Here is a 25,409-nt window from a genome sequence, read left to right as displayed (position 1 = left end):
ATAAGGCTGCCTCATGGCCAGGGACCTGACTCCTCCTGCACAGAAGGTAACATGCTGGGATGCCCACATCCACCCAAGTGGGGAGTCCCAGCACTGTGGGCTGAAAGGGGAGGATCTGGCCCTTTCCTGGGGTCCCTGCCCTACAAGGGCAGTAAGGGGGAGGGGGTCAACAGCACAGATGCTGTGGCTTTCCACAGAGAACAGGGGTGATGCGTGCCTGTGAGCTGCATTTTACCTCCCCCGTGACCTCCGGGCTGCACCCTACCCTGACACAGGGGCCTGGGCGTGGCACATCCAATGATTCCTTCCCTAACTACAGCCCTGCAAACCTGCCTGCAGCTGTCTCTGCTCTCTGTAAGCCGTGCACCGAACGTGCCTGCGAGGCACCCAGGCTGTTCCCCACTGTATTCTCCATCCCAAGACAGGTGACCTACTGGAGTGGAGTCCTTTCCCTGGGCCCCCGTCCTTAGGTAAACTTTGGCAGCACCTCCAATCCCACAAAAGAAACTGGCATGTTTTACACTGCACCATTCATGGGTTTGTCTGGCTGACTGAATAACTTGTTGCCCTTTCTGATCAGCCTGGACAAGCTGGAAATCTAGGCCAAGATCCCACATTCAGATCCACGTGGGTGGATCCCTAGTAGAGCCTTACTGAGCTCAAATTGGACTATGTGAAGATGTAAAGTCCACCTGGGCAGATCTCCGGCTCTAATCCTCCTGTCTTTACACAGCCAAAATACCAAATAGAGTCGATGGCTATTTTGGGTGTGCAAGGAATTCAGGATTGGGTACATAGCTCCCTGAAAATTCCCAAAATAAGGCTAAATCATTTATTTATAGATGGGAAATTAAAATATACAACCTATATCCAGCAGACATTTAATTCTGGAGTAAATGTTCAGGCTAACTGTATAAGAGAAACTTGGTGATAGTCAGCTAATAAGCTATTTGCCTGAAGGTAATAGTGTAGTCAGTGCTACTAATAAAGCTAATTACGCCCACTACAAGATAAATTAGTCAAGGTAAAAAAAAAAAATCAGCGTGCATGAACAGGTTGATTAGCTGCTGGTTTCACTTTTTTCAAATACATTTAAATTCTGCTGTAGTAGTTTTATACTAGTTAACCAGAGCCACAAGGCATCAACATGTTCCCAAACATCCCTGTGACAGACCACAGGTGTGATTATAACATAACTACTTTAGTTTCAAACACAGCGATCAAAGCCTGATATGTATCTGAAACCTATTTTTGTTTGTTTTTTTTATTAAAGAAGGATCTCTTCTCCCACAAAGACTTTCTAATAACTTTGGTTATGATATTGTACAATTTTAAAAACTCTTCAATATTTTAACATATTTTAGGTAGAGACCTCTCAACAGGAAACCTTTTCATAGCGTGTCATATTATACTCCTGATCTTCCAACAGGACATAAATAGAAACTACTAAGAAAACCAGCATGAGATGGCTAAAATGCCCATTGTATTAAATGGACTTGCTATAATGTTTATGTAGAAAAAAGAACAAAACCAAATCTCAGGCGTATTTTTACAAATATGCTCACTGGATGAGTTTTCATTGATTTCACAAGATTTTGGATCCAGCTTGGACTAAAATTCAGGAGCAATACTAGGAAACTTTGTTAAGGCTTATTTGATCATACAGATTTCCAATTCCACATTGACCAAGAATGCAGGGATAGAAGAAGATTTTGTAAGGAGTCACTATCCTCCCTCCTCACAGGGTCTCAGAGCCCAGGCTCCTGTCTGAGTCCAAAATCTACATTATAATTTTATAGCCCTGCAGCCCAAGTCCTGCAAACTCATGGCAGCTGACATGGGCCAGCTGCGGTTGTTTTATTGCTGTGTAGGCATACTCTTTATAACCTATTATCAGTCATCTGAATTATATGGTCATTATTATTATTTCTATTGAAGGAACATTTTTAAAAGGCCACTTTTTTTGCATTTGAACCTATTTCCTGAGGTGACACTAAAGGCAGGTTTTGAAAGGCAAACTAAGCCCCTTTATCAGCTAGCCTTTGGAAATTATAACCTAAATTCTCATTTACATGAAGGTCTTTATACACCACTTTCTCAGTACAAAGTAACCTTACAGTGGGAGTCAATATAATTTCCTCCCTCTTTACATTGCCAGAGTGCCTTAAAGGGTTAAATGAGAATCTGTTCCTATATATATCTTTACAGTTACTACTGCTTTCCTTCTTTTTGCCTTTTCTCCTCATTTGTTTCCCTTCTTCTTTTTCTCTCTTTTCCTCACAGATTATTCCACCATTCACACATCCCAGTCTCTTTTCGCCTATAGCCATGCTCTCTCTCTTCTCATTTCCTATTCTTATTTAATATAAGTGTATATGGTATTAGAACTGGCATCTACCTATCTACATGCATATCTAAATTGTCACTGAGGTTTGGAACTAGCAGTGTCATCAAACTCTAAATATAAGAAATCAATCAAGAGAAGAAGGTGCAACTTTCAAGAAAGTCCTGGCTCTCAGTAAACTATTCTAACTGCTAGGTAACACTGCTAGCCAAGTAAAATTATTATTAATAATTGGTTTTCCAAATAATTCATGTTTTCTCTAATATTGTACACAACTGATATGTAACATTGCTGATTTTACTTTACTTTCATATCAGAGGCTTTCTGATCACAGTGGAAATATTTCTATTATGCAAATTAAAAATTGCTTCTCTCCAGCCCAATGGGCCTCATGCAGATACACACAAAAAACAGCAAACAACATATAAAAGTTTTATTGTATGAGCTGCTTTTTTTTTGGTCTCGGGTTTGAGAAATTGTTTTATTTATGTATTGTGAGCTTGGCAGCGTTGGATTCTTATGTACAGGAAGTGCTTTTATAAACATATTTGATAAACTGGTTTGATTAGCTTTGCAATAATTATACCAATCATCTAACTTTAGAATCTCAGTTCCATTTTCTTCCTCCCCCTCCCAACAAACCATGGACTAAGGTCCAGATGAGCCTAGCTATCATGATGTTTTCCAGAATTTTTGTCATTCCATAATCAACCCACACAACTGGTAAAGCTATAACCCAGGATTGCAGAGGCCAATTGTACCTGAGCAGTAGAAACTTTGATGTTAAACAGGAACCAGCCTCAATACACCTTCATGACAGGGTGGAGATGGTGTTTCATTATTAATATTTGACACGCACACTTGTCATGTCATGAAGGCAACAGCATCACCTGGAATGAAGGCAGCAGGGAATTTACTCATCCAAGTAGATAATTCACTCATTTACATAGTCAAATTTTGTCTGGCAATTAACACGAGTGTTTACAGCATGCTTCAGCCCTTTGTCATGTGGCACATCAGCCTTCCTCTCCTGACATTTTTCAACTACACCCAGGACTGTCGCATATTGATCCTAATAATAGACACAATGGAAATTACCTGCACTTAGAGTGAAACCACAGGGCTATGATGATGGTACAGTAGTGGCTAGTGGAAATACACATGTCCCACCCAGACTGCTTACAAATGTATCATTAAGAAACAAAACAACCTGCCTCATGCTAATTAACTGCCCCCGGAATAGGTTTGGTAGCTGACCATGACCTGATTCACTGGGCAGGGGCCCAAACTAAATGAAAGTATTTTTTATTTTTGTTTTGTCCTTTTAAATTTCTGAAGAATGCATTACTTCAAGAATACAGGTTGCGTTAGACAGAGTGCTGTGAACTGTTACATCACTCAGGTGAGCCCACATTGTGTAACCCAACCTGTCAGGTAATTAGCAAGAGCTTTCTTTCAGCCAGGAACCTGTTATCAATTCAGATAGTGCGGCAAATACCTGATATATATTGATTACTGTGAAACACTGAATCATAGAAACTAGACATGGAAAAGACTCATTAGGTCATCCAGTCCTCCTCCATCCCAGTGCAGCATTATTCCCTTCAGTTTATCCCTCAGAGATTTTCCAATCCAGTTTCAAATGACTCAAGCAAGGGGCTCCCACTGTCACTGGAGGGCTGTTATAATAATATTCACACAGGCCTGCACTGGACTGCTGGTGTAATTTCCAACTGAGAGATACCCACACTAGCTTTGGTTGAGCTAGTGCACTAGTGGCAGTGTAGCCATGGCGATACGAGTGCCAGGACAGGCTAGCTGCCTAGTGTTTCAGATGGGATTATACTTGCCTGTGACCAACTCGCCGCTGGCTACATTGTTATTGAGCCAGCATACTAAAAGTAAGAGCTACCATGAGCGTGTCTACCAGAGGTGGAAACGACACCACTAGTTCCAGAGTAAGGCACCGGCAGTCTCTACACATGGCTCCCTGCTAGCATGACTCTGCAAAAATACCTCTGCCTCTTGAAGCACTGTTCAAGAAACAGACATCAGATTGATTCAACAGAAGAGACCTGATTTTCTCTGCAAGGGAATAGACTCTGCTATCCTGTTATGCCAATACCCAAACATCAACACCATTGCCCAAACTGGATACTGACTGGGATCAATTCTAGATGGGAAAACCCCAACTAGATCATATCTACATCTTCAGTCTCCTTGACCAGACCCTTCCACTCACAGAATGGTCAGATTATCTGCTCTTCAAAAAAACCTGAAAAATCTAGGTACTGTTTGTCTCTAGAGTGACCTTACCTCAGGGATACCTGGTCAGTCTCTTCACGCTCACTGAGCAGTCTATTAACCATGGCTTCTCCACCCAGAGGAACCCTTTGTCTCACTAGTTGTAGTATTCTCCTCAGAGTGGGCCCCTCTGTTAATATCTATCCATACAATTACCTACAGCTTTTTGGCAGTTTTGTGGGGCTGATTTAAATCCCTGGCTCAAGGACAGGCTATTTTCTTTGAAGTTGAATGAATGTGGAATCAAGACACTGGCTTGTATGCCACAGATTATATAGAACACTTAATTCTGGGTTTGCAAGCGTTCACATATACGCACATGTACAATAAGAAAATACGGTGCAAAGGGTCAATGCATGCTAATGTATGTTACAACTGGTAGCTTCCCCACAGGGGGCTGCAGACACCCAGAGTCTTTAACACAATATTTCCACTCTCTTCGGGTCCAACTAATTCAGATTCCTTAGCTCCCCTTTTAGTTTCAGATTTATACAGTCTTCTCTCTTGGGGGCCTATGTATTCAGACCTCACATGGCGGTAGACTCTCTCCTCTGGATGCACAGCCCTCTTTCCTGAGGTCTTTGTGGTCTGCTTTCAGTTCTAGCCTCCCCAGCCTGTAGACTGTCCCCTTCCGGTTCAGGGGTTGCACAGCTCTGCTGGGGACTGTGAACTTTGGTTTCAGTCTTAGGCTGTAGATTTCCCCTCCCACACTTCAGGGGTTTTGCAATAATCCTTTTTTTTTTTTTTTTCCAGATCTTGGTGAAGGCCTTCCCTCAGCAGCTTCTCTAGCAGCTCACACTCTCTGACTAGGCTTGGAATCTCCTTTTTGCGTCACCCTCCTGCTGTCACCTAACCACTCCTTGGCCCTTTCCAAGTGGGTCTAATTATCCCAAACACCTGCCAGGGCCAGCTGTGGGAGAGAGGAGCCTTACCTTGTCCATTCTACAAGGCTCCTGGTCCTGGGCCCTTAAAGGAATAATAGCCTGGGTTTTTCCCAGAGGCTCAAGCAGAATTTTCCTAAGGAGTGGGCCCAGGGAGAGCACACCTCTCCAGTAGGGCACCTTTCCTGGGGTGGAGAATATGGTAAGGTGCATGGTGCCCTGCAGTCACAGCTCAGCTTGGCTTATGTTCAAAGAGGGCAGAGCTAGTTGCAGGTAGGTTTTCAGGGCTGCAGCCAGGGAAGGAAGTGCTGGGATGTACTGGTGCCAGGGCATAGCACAGCCCAGAGAGCACTGGGGGAGGTACTGTGCAATCCTGTGGGTCCTTAGCACCTCTGTTCCCTGTGGAAAACCCTGACATCTGGGCTTCAGTCTCCCAGAAGACTCAGGGAAGTGCTGGGGCCTTCCCCTCCAAGCCTACAGTGCCAGGACGCTGGCACAGGCTCCCCTATTCGGTGGAAATGCAGCTGCCCAAACCATTACCTCCAGCTGCAGGGCTGCCTTGTGTTGCTGTCTGAGGTATGGCTGGGTCTCCGCTCAGAGTCAGACAACGGGGGTGGGGGCTGGACCTCTTCAGCCTCCACTTTTCATTGCGCCCTTGATTTTTTCCCTATACTTTCCGCATCCCAGACACTAACTATTCCCCAGAGCATCTTCTTCTCACCCAATGTTCATTCCTGGTTATTCTGGACCCTTGGAATGGGGTGACTGGCCCTTCATACTACCTCAAAGGGCCAGTACCCCCTTAGAGGAGTGTTCTAGTACGAGAGTGTGTCTGTTAGAGAACTCTACTTTCAGGAAGTGCTTGATGAGACAGGACCAGGACTAGGACTGTGTATGTGGAGGAAGGAATGAAGCCTGACTCTTGCACTGGCTTGTTTTTTCCCCTGTTCTCGTGCTTTGAACACTGAACAGTGTACATGAACAAGACACTAATACCGTCCGTGTATTACCCAGTGTCGGGATGCAGCTCAGAGAACTACTATTGCCTTCACTTTCCACTCATTTGTTCTGTGCATGCCAGACATCCACATATGTACACCATACAGCAGCACATTGCTGCAGCTGCTTACCTCAGCCCCACAGCCGACATCTGCAGAAGAGCAACACCACAGAAAGAGGTTGTAAGGTCCTCATTATCAATGAATACAACACAAATGGTGAAAGTAGCCTTTTATTTACATGGATGTAGAGACATACACACTGCAAACACATGCCACACATCATAAAAGCACAGGATACTTGGGAGATCGCAGCAAAGGAACATAAGCATCTGCTTCTAATAACCATCATAAACCACACAAACTCTAAGTTTCTCATGGTGTTTCTGAACAGAATCCCACCACAGCTATCCATATTGCATAAACAGCAGTTGTTAACATCACCCAAACAATCACACAAGGCAACCAATAGGAACACAACCCTATGCAGCCCTGCTGATGAAACAGAGCTGGAAAGAACAGCCTGTCACCCAGCTTCAAGTCATCCAGAGAGCCTCAATGTCCCCTCACTGCTGCAATGAACAGTATGCCAATGGCCAGACTCACTCAGACCTGAGTATAAGTATATGCCTGGGGAAGCCAAGGGGTTTCCTTGCAGAAGACATGGCTCATCTGAGCCCCTCCTGTACCAAGAGTGTTGTGTGTGCCATGTATCCTGTTATCCAGCATCCATGTTCTCCACAACATAACACAAGCTGGCATAGAAATGTCAGATGCCTGGAATTATTACAGGAAGCACAACATGGAAGTGCTAAGAGACTTGCTGCTCAGTCTGACCTAGCACGAAATCATCTGCAGATTGGGTAACCAGGACCCATGCTGGCCTAATGAGACAGAATGCAGTTAGCTGAGTAAAGACACATGTGCAGCCCTGAAGCCTGGCATGATAAGAATAGATACAATTACTGGATAGGATGATGGTCAGGAAACCCCAGGGATGAGTACAGCTTGGGCCCAATGACAGTACCTTAATTGCTATATGTACTCATTAACCAGATAGTTCACCATTGACTCCAGTTCCTCCATTAATGTGTTCAAGTGCACAGTCATGTAACAGTTTTGAGTGCCCATGATCACAGTGGTTACATCATCTTGTGGGCAATTAGCTGAGGGCTGGCTTTGCTCAAGACCACATTCCAGTATGTGATTATTTCAGCTCCCGTAAACCCATTTCCCTGTCCCTGTATGAGATGGTATATTCAGCTGTTGTCTCATGTGTACATAAATTTATTTACACACTAAAATAAAGCTGAGGAGTTCTGTACCTCCTGGGATCCTAATGGTCACAGCAAACAGGCTTATGGGAAGTCCAAGGTAGCCCAATTGGGGGATGCATTCTGTGTGGTTCTGACCTGGGCTTTGATTGCTCGGCCACATGCAGTATTTACTGCACTGCCCAGTAGCACAATCGGCTATCCGCAGGGTAACCAATGGTGGCATTAGCAGGAAGACTGATTTCTTTGTGATACTGCCTGCCTTTTATGCTGGTATAGTGCACTTTATGAAACATGCAACTTTCCATATGCATCAGCACCACATTCATTTACACTGCCTCTGGCATTTGTAGGCTTCCCATACTGGGTCCTTCAGCAAGCTATTCCTGATGTGTTTCAGTTTGTCATCTGCTTTCAGTAGTCCTGAGAAACATATAGGTTATGCAGAGATCGTGCAAATTCTCTGTTTCTTAGACAACCTATATCAGTTGTGTATCGGTGCACTGGAGTTTGTTAGTGATGGATAGGCACCTGTTAACATCACATCACATCACATCACATGTGGTTTTGATTTTACTCTAACTATTGTGAGCCTATGTGGTAGTGGTGAAGCAAAAGCCTTGGAATACAACATGATGCTATGTATGTGTGTGTGCTGGGTAAACTACCTATCACAGTGGCTGCATCCTGTAATGGTATACTGCATGCACACAGCTCTGTAATATCTCTTTAACATCGGCCCATTTTCTGACTTTCCTCTGGGCCTCCACTCTTTCCATGTGCTCTCTACTGGTCACTGGTCTGTGCTGAGAGCATTCTCACATTTTAAAATTAGCAGATTTTCTCTTCCAGTTCTTCCCTTGTTTCCTTTGCTCTGGCAGTTTGAGTACCATGGGACAATAGCTAATTTTCAGGCTTTGTTAGCATATTTGTTTAGGCTTTTGTCATCTGTTATTATGAGCGTTGTGCCCTATAAGCCTTTCCCAATGTGTACTTAGAGCCCCCTTTTTATTACACATAGCACAATTGGCTGGCAGTATTATTGAATCGCCATTTGGATACACCATGGTGTTTGTATGGTCTGTTTGGGATGTACTGGAACATCAGCAACACCAATACATTTGGATGTTTATAGGGATTTGGTGTGAGATCCAAATATATTCATGTTGGCTGAAGCACTGCATGCAGTCCTGACTTGCTTGTTTTGGCCATGCTTCAGTGCATATCCTTGTATACTACATTTCCGGGATGGTTTTGGCAAGAGATATCATTGATAAAATTTGAGCAAATTTCTAGCTGCTTAGTTCCTTTGTTGTTTGTGCAAAAAGTGTTAGCTAGTATTGATGTCCTGGAGCTATTCCTTGCACTAGCTAACTCTCTATCATCACACTTAATAGTTTCCCTGTGTTCCCTCTTTTTCTCTCACCCACAGTGTTAAGTCTTCACCTCTACTGGGTATGCAAAATTTGGCTATATGGTTCGTTTGACAACACAGAATACTGCATGGCATGGTTTTGTTAAGGATATCTTTTATAGAGATTTCTGACACAATGAGAAGTCTCCTGAGTGTACTCACTCATGCCTACTTGGTCTACTTTGTCCCTGCTTTGGTATTTGACTGAACTGGTATGGGAATTCTACATATCATAACCACAGCACTGCTTTTGGCCTGCTATAACCTTCTTTTGTGAACATTACTGCCCATCACATACTGCAGCTCGTTCACCAAACTGGGTTTCTGATCACTCAGGCATTGTAACTACGCCTTTGCCCTTCTTTTTGTTGTGTATATGGAACCTCAATCCACGTAGCCTCAAATGCCAATGGCTGCTGGCACTTGCAATGACACTTTTGCTGTATGTTGGGGTATGGAACCTTGGACTGATTAGCCCCAGTGTCTGGAGCTATCTGTGTGGGGTCACAGCTGGGGACCTCAATGTGCTAAATGTAATTGGCATAGAGAAGAAACATACAGATCACCCACTGTCAGCACATCTGTGTCTTTTTATTTTGGATACATTTAATACTTCTAGCATTTCAGCTCCGTCAGAGCTTTTATGCAGTATGGCATTGACAATGGTTACCAATATATTTACATATATTTTGCCTTAATGATTTTTTGCTTATTCCGTGTCTGTCTGCTAAGCCATCTCTTCAGCTGCACACATTTCAGTGGTTAATAATAGAGATGGCATGCAATGATGGTTACAAGAAGCTGGTTTAGGGATAGGCATACAGGATCCATCATGGCATGCAGCCAGGAGTATAATAATGTTAGTCTTCAATTATTTGTATGTTTGGTGTGACATTTCATTTGTTTAACATATACATTTTCTTGTCCGTATGCATCGACATCATCTCACTTCAACATTGTTCTCAATGGACATGTCCTCATGTTCTCTGTGTGGGAGAATGACATTTTAGTTAGTCCAGGCTTGTGTTGATTCCCCCTGCTTGTGAAGACCTGTATGTTACTTGTTCCGTTTTGCTACTGGCTTAACCTGTTACTGTTGTGTGGCACAGGGAAGGGTGGAACCCCGCCACAAAACAGTGCTTATTTTTAATTTCTATGCAACAAGAGGTGTTGACTCTGAACTGAAAGGGTCATTGTATGCAGATTTATGTATGATGCTACCTCAGATTGCGCCTCTGGGCTTTGGATGCTTTGCTATCCATACACTAGCTAGATCACTTGGTGTATGTTGTGCATGTGAAAGCCACATGGGATCACCTCTCGTTTACTGCAGCCAGTCATGGGCATTGAGTACACATACCATAGTCCAGGCTTGATCAGTTTATATTGCATGAGCTTGAAGGCATCTACAAATGGTGGAGAGGTAAATAATGATGGGTCAGTTATAAAGACAAATCTGAATTTCTTAGTAAGGTGGGCTCATTTGAACAACATACTTTTAAATTCAGCCAAATACAAGGTCCTTTGATTAAGAACAAAGAATGCAGGTCATACTTACGAGATCGGAGACTGTATTCTGGAATGCAGTGACACCGAAAAGAACGTAGGTGTGATGGTAGGTAACCAGCTGAACATGTGCTCCCAGTGCAATGCTGTAGGGAGAGGGAGAACACAATCCTTCATTTCATAAGCAGGGGAATATCAAGTAATAGTAGAGAAGTGGTATTACCTCTGTGTATGGCATTAGTGAGACTATTACTGGAGTACTGTGTCCAGTTCTGGTATCCACACTTCAGAAAGGATGTTAACAAATTGGAAAGGGTTCTGAAAGGAGCGAAAAGAATGATTTGAGGTCTGGAAAGCCTGCCTTATGGTGAGAGACAAAAAAAGCTCAATATATTGAGTTTATCCAAGAGAAAGTTAAGAGGTAACTTGATCATGGTCTACAAATACCTACATAGGATAAAGATTTCTGATAATAGACGGCCCTTTAGGCTTGCAGAAAAAGACATAATAAGATCCACTTGTTGGAAGCTGAAACTAGACAAATTCAGATTAGAAATAAATTGCAATTTTTTATAACAGGGAGGGTAATTAAACATTGCAACAATGTACCTAGGGATGTGGTGGATTCTCAGTCTCTTGAATCAAGATTGGATCTCTTTCTAAAAGAGAAGTTTGAGCTTGAAGCAAAAATTAGTAGGCGAATTTCTATGACCTTTGAAATACAGGAGGTCAAACTTGATGTCCCTTCTGATGTTATATTCTGTGAATCTATTATTCTAATATGTGTGACTCTCAGTGTTTTTGAGCCTAAATACCACCACCGATGCTGTATTACAAATCTTTGGGGGTGGAGTTGAATGGTATGTACTTGCACAGCTACTGATCAATTTCCCTTTGGTTCAGGAGCACAAGTTGGCTTTTCTTCCTGCTGCCAACACATTATCAATCTTTCCTCTTGCACACATGTGAAAGTTACTACCTACTGTGGGGCATGCCCTTGTGTCTGTCACAGCACATTTCCTTGATTCTAGATGGCTTGGAGGTGGTATGTGGATGAAGCTTTGCCTTTTCTCCACTACTCTTTGGACATTGCTCCTCCTTCTCCTAACCATATGTGACCTTTGGTGCATTCTCTTCCTTTTCCTTTTTGTGACCATGTGGAACTTTTTGCTAGAGTGAACCAAGGAACAAGCAATCCAGATAGAAGGAGTATTTCCGATCCCTTTCTTTTATCACACTCAGGATGGATGGGCTGAAAGATAAAGTTTAAAACCAGTAGGTTCATTGCAGAGTTTGCTTTGACTAGCTCTAATGTTGATCCCCAATGTGATCTGAAAATTTGCCATGCCTCTTGATAGATCTCTCATGAGAAAAGAAGGAAAGAAAGGGTGGAGAGGTGAATTGCTGGAAGGTAGTATTATCTTGAAAATGTGTCACAGGCTTTCCTTTTGTTAGATTTTTTAAAATTACATCATCCTTAAAAATAAAAGTTGGACTTAAATTACAAGAAAAAATAGTTTGCAAATTTGAGCCCTGGGAATACAAGAATAGCTAGTGAAGTCTGCAAATCCTCAAACCCCATGAGGTTCTCCAATCCTTACTTTGGAAATAACAAAAGAGGAATGTACAAGGAATGTTAAGGATAAATTGTAATGCTCATCTGCAACTTGTTATTCCATAATACATGCTATTAATAAACTGAATTACCCCCAAAAGTCTGCCTTGCCAGAAGTGCTATATTTCCTGCATCTGCAGCATCTGTTTTATCACATCTTTGTTTCATTTTGAAAGCATTGTGTAACTTGTTACAAAACAATCACAACTCAGGCTGAATTCTCCCACCCCCTTTTACTTCCACTGAATTGCCTTTCTTTCTCACTTTTTACTAACTTTGAATATGAGGAACAAATTCCCCCTAAGAAAAGCTTAGCATAGCTCTTTACTGGTTTAGCCATTTGGCGTCACCTGATAGAGCTGCTGCTTACAGACTGAGGTTTCCAGTTTGAGACTTGGTTGATGGGGATGGTCAAATCAGCTCCAGTAGCTGGCTACCAGCTGGAAAATTTCACTCATGGTTTAATCCAATGCCCACTGAAATGTCTTTCTGCTGACTTCAGTGAAAGTTGGACTGGACCCTGGTGCAGATCCTCAAAGGTATTTAGTGACCTAATTCCCACTGAAATCAATGGGCATTAGACACTTAAATATCTTTCAGGATCTGGGACACAGTGCATAAACATTGCAATATGTTAGGATTGGTTATAAAATTGTTTAGTAATATTTTAGTAAAATGATTGGTTAAGGTATGGCTAAGCAGGACTTAATTTCACAATATAAGCTGGGGTCCAAGAAGGAGACCAGCAGAAGGAACAGAAGAAGAATAAGAAGGAAAGACAGCCTAAGATCAGATCTGCTAAGAATCCTCTGCATGACTGTGACATTCAGCAACCAGAATTCAGACAAGACTGACCTGGCCTGGCCAACAGGGAAAGTCCCTCTGCATGATCAGGATTGGTGAGCATAGCATTGTATGCCTAGCATGTGTATTCTGCTTGGTAATTGTTAATAAATAGATAAGAATATTACTGTGTAAGGCTCTTTCACTGACAAGATCCTGAAAACTCACAGAATATTACTCCCTGATCTCTAGGAACTGGGTAAGAGTGGGTGCCTTTTGCCTGGAGCCTAGAGAAGGGAAAGGGTGGGGTGCCTAAATTAACCAGGTACCGCCCTGAGCCCATGGAAGGGTAAAGGTAGGGTGTCCTAGAGTGTATGGGTAACAACTTCTCACTGCCAGGCTTTTACTATCCTGTTCTTCCTGGTTCCAGTTACAGGATTCTCATTCCATTTTCCCTCTTAGTTAACTTTTGTGGTTATGCCACTGGAATAAAATTAACCTCCATCCTAAGATTAGTTGATAGCTACTGTTATTACTGTTAAATTATTTATTACAGAAATAACTAAAGATGAGAAATAAGCAATTCCCACTGGAGGCAGCCACACCAACACCTGCAGTGCACTGGGTATGAAAAGTTTATTGGGAAATACAAAACTCAAGATGGTGGGTTTTTAAAGTTCAGTCATGCCTAAGTGTTATGATTTTTTATGGAGTTATGTGCTGATTCTCCTTGTCTATTAGAAATATGCTGTAGAGGCTTGAGGCAGTACACTAGAATGGTACATACTGGAGTGGGATTCAAGAGTTCTCAAGTCTTAGCCTAACCTCTAGATTTCTGGTGTGATCACTCCATACCTCAGTTTCACATCGGTAAAATGAAGACACTAATACTTCCTTTCTTCCATATTTTGTTTGTCTTGTCTATGTTGTCAGCAAGCTCTGTAGGGCTGTCTCTGAATATATATATTTACACACCTAAGACAACAGGTCCCTGATCTCACAGACAGCTCTACATATTACTAAGTATAAATAAATAATAATAATAATAATCTGATTATACTATGGGTACATAATTACAGATTTAAGATATACAGATATAATTATGGGTACATAATTAAATGTCAAGGTTTAATGCTTTTTCACAGATTGCAGGGAATCTATTGTTAAGCTGTACTGCTAGTGAAAAAAAACAACAACGAGGAGTCCTTGTGGCACCTTGAAGAGTAACAAATTTATTTGGGCATAAGCTTTCATGGGCTAAAACCCACTTCATCAGATGCATGGAGTGAAACATACTGTGGGGAGGTATAAATACACAAAATATGAAAAGATGGGAGTTGCCTTACCAAGTGTGGGGGGGGGCAATGCTAATGGGCCAGTTCAATTAAGGTGGAAGTGGGCTATTCTCAACAGTTGACAAGAAGGAGTGGAAATCACTTTTGTAGTGCTAATGAGACCTAATTTGATGGTGTCCAATTTGCAAATTAATTCCAGTTCCACAGTTTCTCATTGGAGTCTGTTTTTGAAGTTCTTTTGTTGAAGAATTGCCATTTTTAAGTCTTTTATTGAGTGTCCAGGGAGATTGAACTGTTCTCCTACTGGTTTTGAATGTTATTATTCCTGATATCAGATTTGTGTCCATTTATTCTTTTGCATAGAGACTGCAGAACTGGAATTAATGTGAAAATTGGACATCATCAAATTAGGCCTGAATAAAGACTGGGAGTGGATGGGTCACTACAAAAGCGAATTTCCCCCTGCTGATACTCACACCTTCTTGTCAATAGTTTGAAATAGGTGACCTTGTTTACACTGGCCTAATTAGCACTACAAAAGTGATTTCCACCCCTTCTTGTCAACTGTGGAGAATAGCTCACTTCCACCTTAATTGAATTGGCTTGTTAGCACTGACCCCCCACTTGGTAAAGCAACTCCCATCTTTTCATATGCTGTGTATTTATGCCTCCCTAGTGTATGTTCCACTCCATGCTTCTGATGAACTGGGTTTTAGCTCACGAAAACTTATGCCCAAATAAATTTGTTACTCTTTAAGATGCCAAAAGGACTCCTCGTTGTTTTTGCTGATACAGACTAACCTGGCTACCCCTCTGAAACCTGTCACTGCTAGTGAAGTTTTCCTTTCCATAGTCTTTTTCTTGTGGGAGTAAAAAAGGGACTAGAGATGATTTAGGGATAACAGGAAATTTGAATATGGAGCATATGGAAATATTTATTTTCAGTCTTTTGTTAGTAGATTGATATTCTATGATTTATCAAACTGATTGTATGTGTATATAATTGTATCTTTCTCCTCTCTGAAATTGTCAAATGAAATCATTTTAAAAAAAAGTACTGAATTGCTGAATCATGAAACTGAAGATACCAAAAATATCCTTTATGTTTAAAAGTTGTCTCCCATGGTATTTGAACATTCTTGCACTACTGCAATATTGAAACCTTCATTTGGGGTCATTCTACATTTGGGCCTCATTAGGCTGAGTCTGGTCAAACTCTTGGTAACCATTTTCTAAGATTTTTCTTAATCAGTTTGCATGGTGACAGGCAGAAATCTGGAGCAGCCAAAGTAGTAGAAGGATAAAAGAAGCAGGTTAAAAGCAATATACTTTTATAAGCACAAAAAGTCATAACAGAATCCTGAATTTGCAAAAATAAAATAAAGGGTAAGAATACCAAATAAAAAAAAGCTAATCTCTTTTTCAAAGAAAAGAAATGATTTCATCATGTGAATTGCTGTCTTCATTACCGTAACACATATGTTTCTATACATACAGTAGTGATCATGGATATTCTTTCACCTTTTAGTGCCACATAGCTTTCTAAACTTATAGTGACTAGAAGTACCACCTGATGATGAGAAGCAGAGCTAGGAACTTAAGATCATACAAAGCCTTTTAAGAATCCATGTAGACTGAGGCTGCCAAAATCACCACTTAACATCATAATTTGTTAGTTTGCTTCGGTGAACTTCAGAGCCTGATATTAAATGAGGATATTGGTGTAATAAGCATCACAGAAACTTGGTGGAACAATGATAATCAGTGGGCACAGTAATACCAGGGTACAAAATACATAGGAGTGACAGAATAAGTCATGCTGGTGGGGGAGTGGCACTATATGTGAAAGAAAACAGAGTTAAATATAGTAAAATTCTTAAATGAAACAAACAGTACCATGCTTGAATAATAAGAATATAGGAGTAGGAATATACTACCAACACCTGACTAGGTGATTGTGAAATGCTCAGGGAGATTAGAGACTAGAAAACCCAGTAATAATGGGGAGTTTCAACTACCCCAATGCTGACTGGATGCAAGTCACCTCAGGACAGGATGCAGTGATAAAATGTCTAGACACCGTTATTGACTGCTTCTTTGATCAGCTAATCCTGGAACCCACAAGGACAGAGGCTATTCTTGATTTAATCCTAAGTGGAGCACAGGATCTGGTCCAAGAGACGAATGTAGCTGTCTCGCTCAGTAATAGCAATGTGATGGGGTTGCTCTACTCACCACTGGACAGCACCTCATCCTGGAGATTAGCTCTGCTAGGACAGTGCCCCTTCCTGCAGTTGCATTCCATCTCTCTCTCTTGATCTACAGCCCCTCTCTGTCTCCAGGTGGTGCTGCTTCCTTGTTGTGAGTTGGCCCTTTAGCCAGGTCACTCAGCGGTTTCCCCTTCTGGGGTGGTCTTTCAAAGTCTCTTACCACAAGCAGCATCAGGCCAACCGCACACCTGTTTCCCTGACTGTGTCAGTCCAGCAGTGACTCTGTCAGTCTTTGTGTCCACTGCCCTTAACAACACCACTCTGCTGTAGTTGGTAGGGGAACCCAGTCCCATTCTCTACACTGGATTACAGCCCAGGGTCCTACAGAGAGCAGTTAAGGACTTAATTTACACCACCTTAATGTTCTCACCCATGGATTTCTTCCTACCATGCTTCTTCTCCCCTTCCTTCTCAGGGAGAGGGACTGCAGGATGGATGGATTGATTGATTGATTCATTCATTCATTCATTGATTCATTCATTCATTCATTCCTCTCCTCCCCTCCCCTCCCCCTCCCCCCCACAGTTGCCAGCCTCTTGGCTTTATGGATGCCCCACTTGTTCCTTCACAAGTTAGCTTTCTTCTAACTAACTCCCTCCACACAGCCTAAATCTCCCCCGTTTGCAACTTAATTAGCTGATTGGGCCTGCTTGGCCAAATTGAGCTTTTGCTGGGCTGGTGTGGGGAGTATACCCCATTATAAGCGACCATGATGTAATTAAATTTAACATCCTTGTAGGGGGGGAAATATTAAAAAAAAAAGAATCCACCACAGTAACCTTTAACTTCAGAAAGGGGAGCTACACAAAAATGAGGAAGCTAGTTAAATGGAAACTAAATGGCACAGTCACAAGAAGGAAATGCCTGCAAACAGCACAGAAACTATTTAAAAACACTATAATAGAGGCTCAAACTAAATGTATACCCCAAATAAATAAATAAATCAGTAAGAGGACTGAATTTGTAGAGTACAGAAAATACAGAAATCCAGTCCCCACTGTAGTCAGTGAGAGTTTTCCTATTAGTTTCAGAAGAGTCAGGACTTTATCTAGAACATTTGTCTTTCTGTGCCAAAATTAATGACATTTTATTAAACTTAATTATAAAGGTTCACATTCAGACACCCTACCCTGACTCTTGTTGAATAGTACATACAATAAAAACTTCTTTTAACACCATGTTCCTAATGCAACAGTAGCCTATACTATTCCTAACAAAGTAAAATGTTTTTGAATTTCAAGCAATTTCCTGTTTTTGAGGGGTACTATAATGAATTCTTGCTTCTAATTGACATTCTGCAATGCTTCTGCTCTGGCACTAGTGTGATAATATCAGAAATCAAGAGAGCCTCTGAATGGAACTTAATTGCCAATATCTACCTATCTGTGAGTTTGAATATATAGACTTAACAATGACTGAAGGTTTCTCATTTGTAGTAGGTATTTCGTTTGCTGCTGTTGTAGTTTCAGACTGTTACTTTGGGCTATGCCTGTTTTGAGGGGTTTATAATTAAACACTCAAGGAGTTTACATAGTTTAGTGAATCATTCATGAGAGATAATTGATTTGTTTAAGTTTACCTCTTTTTCAGTTTGAAAAAAAGTTCATGAGCATAATTCATGTTTTAACCCCAATGACTGAAGATGGCTTGTGCTTGGCTGTCCTTGCAGTTAAACCATGTTAATGACCAGTTTTATTGTACCCATGGCTGAAACCCAAGGCCAGAGATGGTTTGCAGCCACATGCTGGAATAGTGAATGTGGAGGTTCTATGCTGAACAGCTGTGGCATACCTGTGGGCTGGGTAGGTAATTTTCATGCCCCAATAACCATAGATTTCATATAAAATTTCTTTATTGAAAATAATATGCAAGGAGTTTCACAGCAATTCCTGCAACAACTAAAATAACTTGGATTTTACAGACATTGGCCCGGATTTTGCAATGATTTATGCATGGCCTTAATTTCATGCCCTATGAGTGAATGGGATTACTCACGTTGTGTAAAAGTGAGCACATGCATAAGTCTTTGCAGGACCATGGCCCTAAAGACAACAATGAAAGTGACAGAATATTTAGACTTTTGAATCTAGCCAAGAATTCCATTTTTTAATGCCTTGCTATTGTTTCTCAGCCTGTACACCAGTTCTTCATTGGTGACAACTGTGAGAATTTTGAAATCCGTCATGCACCAGCAGGAACTTTTATGATGTCTATTTCATTGTGGCATATAGAATTGTACAGGAAAAATGAATATGCAGTAATTTCTGTTTGTGAGGAAAAAATAGAGTCATCTGAAGAAGGGATACACAAGAGAACCATTCTCAAAGTCACTGGAGAATTTTCATTTTGTTCCAACAGTTCATTCACATTTTTTATGCATCTTCCCAGTATTACTGTAGTTTTACACAATTCCATAGTATATGCAATAAGTCGTCATTTCCTCTATTACGTCGCCAATGGTCTTATGTTAATGATAAATTCTACCATTCTTAGAAGAATTGGAACATTATGGAGTCCCCAGATATTTTTCCCATACATGTTTCCATAGTTGTAATTTTTTATCAATCACATAGACAATTGCATGATAAACATGAGTAACAGAGCTAGTTATAACAGATGCCTTTGATATAAAATATTTTCCCTGTTAGTTAGTGGGAGTGGTACTTCTATTGGTAAGTATAGATAAAAATTTGTATTACGAAGAGTAAAATGAGTCCTGAATTGCTGAAATGATTTAAAATAAATTGATTTCAATAGACTGACTTATAAATTAACATTGTCTATTTTCATTCATAGATATGTTTACATATAAGGTGGCTTGGGTATTATGATTTGAAAACTGGTTTGAAGACGTAACTTTCCTCATACAAAGGAAGATGTTCTTGAAAAAAAAAATATATATATACACAGAGCCAAACGCTGAACAACTGTGTACTAAGCAGCCAGTCTCAGCATTTGGGTTCTTCACGAAACCATTGTGAAGAAATCCTCCTACTCCACAGACCAGAGCAGCTGATACTACATCATCCGATGAAGTGAGCTGTAGCTCACGAAAGCTTATGCTCAAATAAATTTGTTAGTCTCTAAGGGCCACAAGTACTCCTTTTCTTTTTACATCCCTAAAAGCCATGATTGTGTCTGTGCTCCTGCACTTCTGCTATGTGTGAGGCAATGACCTATTGATATGCCTAGCAGCACTTTGCCCTTGCTCTGCCTCTGACTTGCTGTTGTCCCAATCCTCCCAACATACAGGGAGCCCTCATAATCTATGCTGCACAGGCATTGCATTACTTCTATGCAACATTCCCTAACCTTGAATCATTGCTCAATATGGGACCCTCCAAGGCTGTGGAGGGTGGGGGCATGATTTGCTCCTAGTCTATGTGTTTACACAAGCCATAGGCAATAATGTGATGGAATAGTGTAAAAGGCATTCATTGAACTTTAGTGAATGACCATATTTCTATTCCTATTCATTGTAACAACAGCATCAAAAATAATGATGACAAACTATAGCTAAAGCACTAAAGAAAAGGAGTACTTGTGGCACCTTAGAGACTAACAAATTTATTAGAGCATAAGCTTTCGTGAGCTACAGCTCACTTCATCGGATGCTAAAGCACTGTATACTATTGTTATTACTATTGTTATTGATGGCAGCAAATATCATATTAGCATAGCTCTGAGTAAGTTTTATGAAATAGGGAAGGGAGTTAAAAAGGGACCCTTGATATAAATTTATCCTTAGTCAGATTTTGCAGACAGGTGGAGTGGGATTCACCACTGTAATTCAACAGAAAAGCTGTCTTATTCTTACATATGACAGGAGAGCAGAAAGCTTTGAAAGCTGTACAAGAGACTGAATACCCAGAGTTATTAAACTGTCTGATAGAGGGGATCAGCTGTAGCCTTGAACACCCTAAATACAGACAAGAGATACATAAATAGTCAGAGATAACACCACTTCATATCAAGAGCCACTATTCAGTCTCACAAAAGAATTTCAACAACTACTGAGGGTCATTAAGTCTGAACTTCATTCCTGCCAGACCTCTGATACCTCTTCAAATATTTATAAACATTCTCCACAAATCTTAGATTCTAACATACCTAAAATTAATGTTGTAAAAAAATACATGACCCGCAGAGTCGCAAGTGTCTTAGACACAGAATTACTGTTAGGCCCACTACTATTTTATAGATTTTGGGGGGGATCAAACTGTGGGTTTCAACATTCTCTTCTTACATCAGGGACTCTTCAGGGCTTATTTTACACATGATGAAAGACATTTCTTTACCTGAGGCTAACTCCTTTGAACACAAAGAATCTCTGTATAACTTAACCACATGAGACACAGTCAAGAGATTTGGCACATTGTTTCAACCAATCAGATTGAAAGTCCTTGCTCCTAATCCTCCAGACTTTTTCTTGCAAGACCTGGCCCTATTTATTTCCAATGAAAAGTGCTGTATTGTTTTATTGGAGAAATTTGATTTTTATAATCTAACTGGGCTGTTACAGTGGCATAAAAAACAACAATGTGGAAAAGATGCAAATTGATGCGGGGGATATCAGGTAAATGTGAATGGTAGAGGAATAAGAGAAGTACAGCTAAATAGAGAAGGGAGGATGTTGAGTGACAGAGAGATTGAGAGAGATGTGAATGCTGAAGTAATTAATTAAGAACCCTTGATTCTGTTTAAATAGTTAAAAAAAGGGAAACATGTCTTTTTACAGTCACAAGCAATTCTCTTGTATTGTATGATAGATGTAGATGGCTTAAAGCATCCAAAAGTACAGTTCAAAGTGTTTTTAAGTATTTTAGAGTACTGAGATTACTACATCAGATCTATTTTCAGAGTAGCAGCCGTGTTAGTCTGTATCCGCAAAAAGAAAAGGAGTACTTGTGGCACCTTAGAGACTAACACATTTATTTGAGCATAAGCTTTCGTGAGCTACAGTTCACTTCATCGGATGCATGCAGTGGAAAGTACAGTGGGGAGATTTATATACACAGAGAACATGAAACAATGGGTGTTACCATACACACTGTAACAAGAGTGATCAGGTAAGGTGAGCTATCTAAACCACCTGAAAATGCAGAAATGCAGATGTAGTGTCATTAGAAGTGGGGGAGAGGGGAATCAGCTAAAACCAAATCCCATTTTCAGAATCTCCTTTTGCGATGAATGTCCCCTTCCTGCACAAGAAGTGTGGACTCCGTGTTATGTTAATTATGAATAATTATTTATCTATTTATACAGTGCCATGAATGTGTTTTATGGATGTAAATGGGTAGGAAGATCATATACAAACTGAGCTGGTTATGGAGTACAGTTTGCTTATCTGGGTAACTGATTATCTCCCCAGAAGACCTGTGCATCTGTCCCACTTCTCCAATGTGCCAATATGTATTTCTTTCACCTTTTAAATATATTTATTGATAATCCAGTGTGTATAATCCTCTGTAGGGGCATGATCTATAGCCCATTGAACTCAACAGGAGTTTTTTGTCATTTTGTCATTAGATGAGGTTTGAATGAGACTCTGTGTGAGAAGTGGCCATCTCTTCTACCCTTAGTAATGTAATCTCTAATCCAATGAGCATCCTAAAGATATAGTGCCTTTGACTGAAGCAAAAAAGGAACCCAGCCTCAATGAGAAAAAGGAATTAAAAAGATGTTGATGGCATTTTGCCAGCTGGGTAGCAACATTTGGTTGGCATTCTGATGCTTCAATGGCAGCTAATCCTGCTCTGAGCTGGATTAATTTTCAGGTTTAAAATATAGTTGCCATAGTCCACCCAGAGCCAGGATTTTGGCACTTGTGATGCAGATAGAAAGGACTAGGAAGTGGGGCTGAGTGACTCAGTTACATAGCATTTCCATTTCCACTTGGGTCACTGTGATTTCGATGCTTTACTTGAAAAAAAGCCCCAGCTTTTAGATACATACTAAATTTCTATTTAATACGTTTGACCCAACCCTTCCCCTTCCCTCAAGCACTTTGGACAAGTAATAAGAAGTAAGAATATTGGACAGCAAAAAGTAAAGTAAGAATACTATTTAGAGAAATGTAAGGTTTTCTTTAGTCCCAGAGAGTGAGCTATCAGAGATGGTTCTCAACCCCATTAAGAACAGATTAAAAATATATATATAATACACAGGTTAAGAAAAGCATTCTACACATCTGGGTAAAGTGCTTAGATTATCCACAAATACAAAGTTTGTTTTAAAATTCAGAAGATACATATAGTGCATAATCAGCAATAATCCAAATTTAGGTGAATAATTTAACAATACAGTTTAGATATTAGCATCCAAATATTTGGGTACATCACTCATGAAAAATTAGATAGAGAGTTGGTTGTGGAAAGCAAATATATCAATGAGTTAAGATTGTCCCTCAGTAATTGAGAATTTAGGGTAGCTTGTCCGTTAGAAAATACAATCCATCAGGGAAGTATCTGACATCATGAGTTGCCATAGGATCACACCCTGCTTGCCTTATTCACGTGAGTATTCCTGTTGAAGGAAATGAGTTATATCTGGATAAGGACTGAAAAAAGGACCAGCATTTGGCCCTATAAAAAGAGTTTCAGAAGGGAAGACATGCTCTAAATATGGAACCAAGAGCCAGGAACTCCTGAGTTCACATCCCTCTGCTGACACTGACCCCCTCTGAGAAGGGCATGTAACTTCACAGCCTCAATTTTTTCCAAGATGGGTTGGAGGATTCATTCTTTAAGGCTCAGTTCTGCCATTAAGTCACAGCCCATGGAAGTGGTGTGGGGGCCAGTGCAGAGGCTCATTACCCCTCCAAGAATTTCAGATGGCACCGTTGCACAATGCCTCCAGGAGCCGTAGGGGAGCACAGTCAAACTGGAAGCCAGGGCAGTGTGCACTCTTGCAATGAGTGGCCAATGCTGCTCGCCTCTATGGAGAGTGTGCAGAGCCATGGCCATGCCCCTTCTAGGGAGTATAGCAGCCATGCTTGACTCAAGCAGTCATTGCTCAATGGGGAGTGGAAGGAGGATGATTTTCTCTGTTTCCTCCAATGCAAGGGTGCAATATGGGAAGTCTGCTCTTAGGGTTTAATTCAAAACCCTTGTGGATCCTTGCAGGGACCAGGTACAATCAAGGCCTTAATGTTTACTAAAGAGTTCTGAAGATTGGAAGCACTAATATACAGTATCTGTAACTGTGAGACCAAACCAAGAAGCATGAGACAAAAGTAAACTTCCTCAATACCCTTTTGTTTGGATTTGTAAAAACAAAAATATTGGTACAATTTCCCTAAAGAACAGCTGGCCAAATTGTCTACTGGTGAAAATTGCTGTAGCTCCCGTGATAGTCACTGGACACCTGTCAAAGCTTTGTCCCAGAATGCTCACTTTTGCAGCCTGATAGGAATATAGTGCACTGATGCAGTGTTTACATATTCTTTAATTTGCATGGGGAAGATGTGGACAAATAAAGGAAACATGCCACGTCTCAGGTCTTTATATTTGTTTTCCATATCTCATGTCTTCTGAAAAATGACATGCTTGAAATGTTTTGCTATATCCCCCTTCCTCCTCCTAAAAAAGAGCTGGAAAACTGGCAACTTTCCTCAACCACTCAGTGCACCTGCTGTTTACATTGAATTCCAATGGCAATGGGGCTTCTTCTTTGTTCCACAGTGTTTCCTTCAGCAGTTGACACATCAAAGTAAAAACTCTGAAGGAGAGAAACAATGCAATCTATTGTTATAAGAAGACAAAATAAATCGTTTGTAGGATGAAAAACTGCTCTTAATTGGATTTTTGAAGTCAGAATATTGCTAGAAAGATCAAGCTGCTTAAGGTAATGTAAAATGTGGCCATGTTGATAATAGGTAACTCCTACAACCCCATCATATTGTCACAAGATGTCTTTTAACAGACTTATCCATAGCACCAATGCATAACATGATTGCCACCTCTCTTAGGCCTGGTCTACACCTAAAACTTAGGTCGACCTAGCTATGTTGCTCAAGGTGTGAAAAGTTCACCCACCCTGAGAGATGTAGTTAAGGTGGCATGATGGGATAACATGATTTTGGCAATTAATTGATCTTTACCTATTCATGGTAAATAGGCCCAAAGGCCTGTTATAGGATGTTAAATGGGGTGGGATCTGAGTTACTACAGAGAATTCTTTCCTGGGTATCTGGCTGGTGAATTTTGCCCATATGCTCAGGGTTCAGCTGATCGCCATATTTGGAGTCGGGAAGGAATTTTCCTCCAGGGCAGATTGGAAGAGGCCCTGGTTTTTTTTTGCCTTCCTCTGTAGCATGGGGCATGGGTCACTTGCTGGAGGATTCTCTGTTCCTTGAAGTCTTTAAACCATGATTTGAGGACTTCAATACTCAGACATAGGTGAGAGGTTTATCGCAGGAGTGGATGGGTGAGATTCTGTGGCCTGCATTGTGCAGGAGGTCAGACTAGATGATCATAATGGTCCCTGCTGACCTTAATATCTATGAAAAAAAAACAAGTATAGAAACTGCTAGGCTGACGGAAGAATTCATCCATTGACTTACTGCTTCTACAGAAACAGAAAAACACCTTCTGTCTCTGTAGCAAGTGTCTTGCTAGGTGCTGTAGCATTGCTGCACCTATGCCTCTGTAGCATTTGTACTGTAGACAAACTCGTATTTAGTTATGATCATGTGACCTTTGCTTCCTGTTCAACGGCACCTAAA

This window comes from Dermochelys coriacea, chromosome 3, assembly GCF_009764565.3.
Source record: "Dermochelys coriacea isolate rDerCor1 chromosome 3, rDerCor1.pri.v4, whole genome shotgun sequence".
In the NCBI taxonomy this organism is placed as follows: domain Eukaryota; kingdom Metazoa; phylum Chordata; order Testudines; family Dermochelyidae; genus Dermochelys; species Dermochelys coriacea.
Note: the sequence above shows the minus strand (reverse complement) of the source record.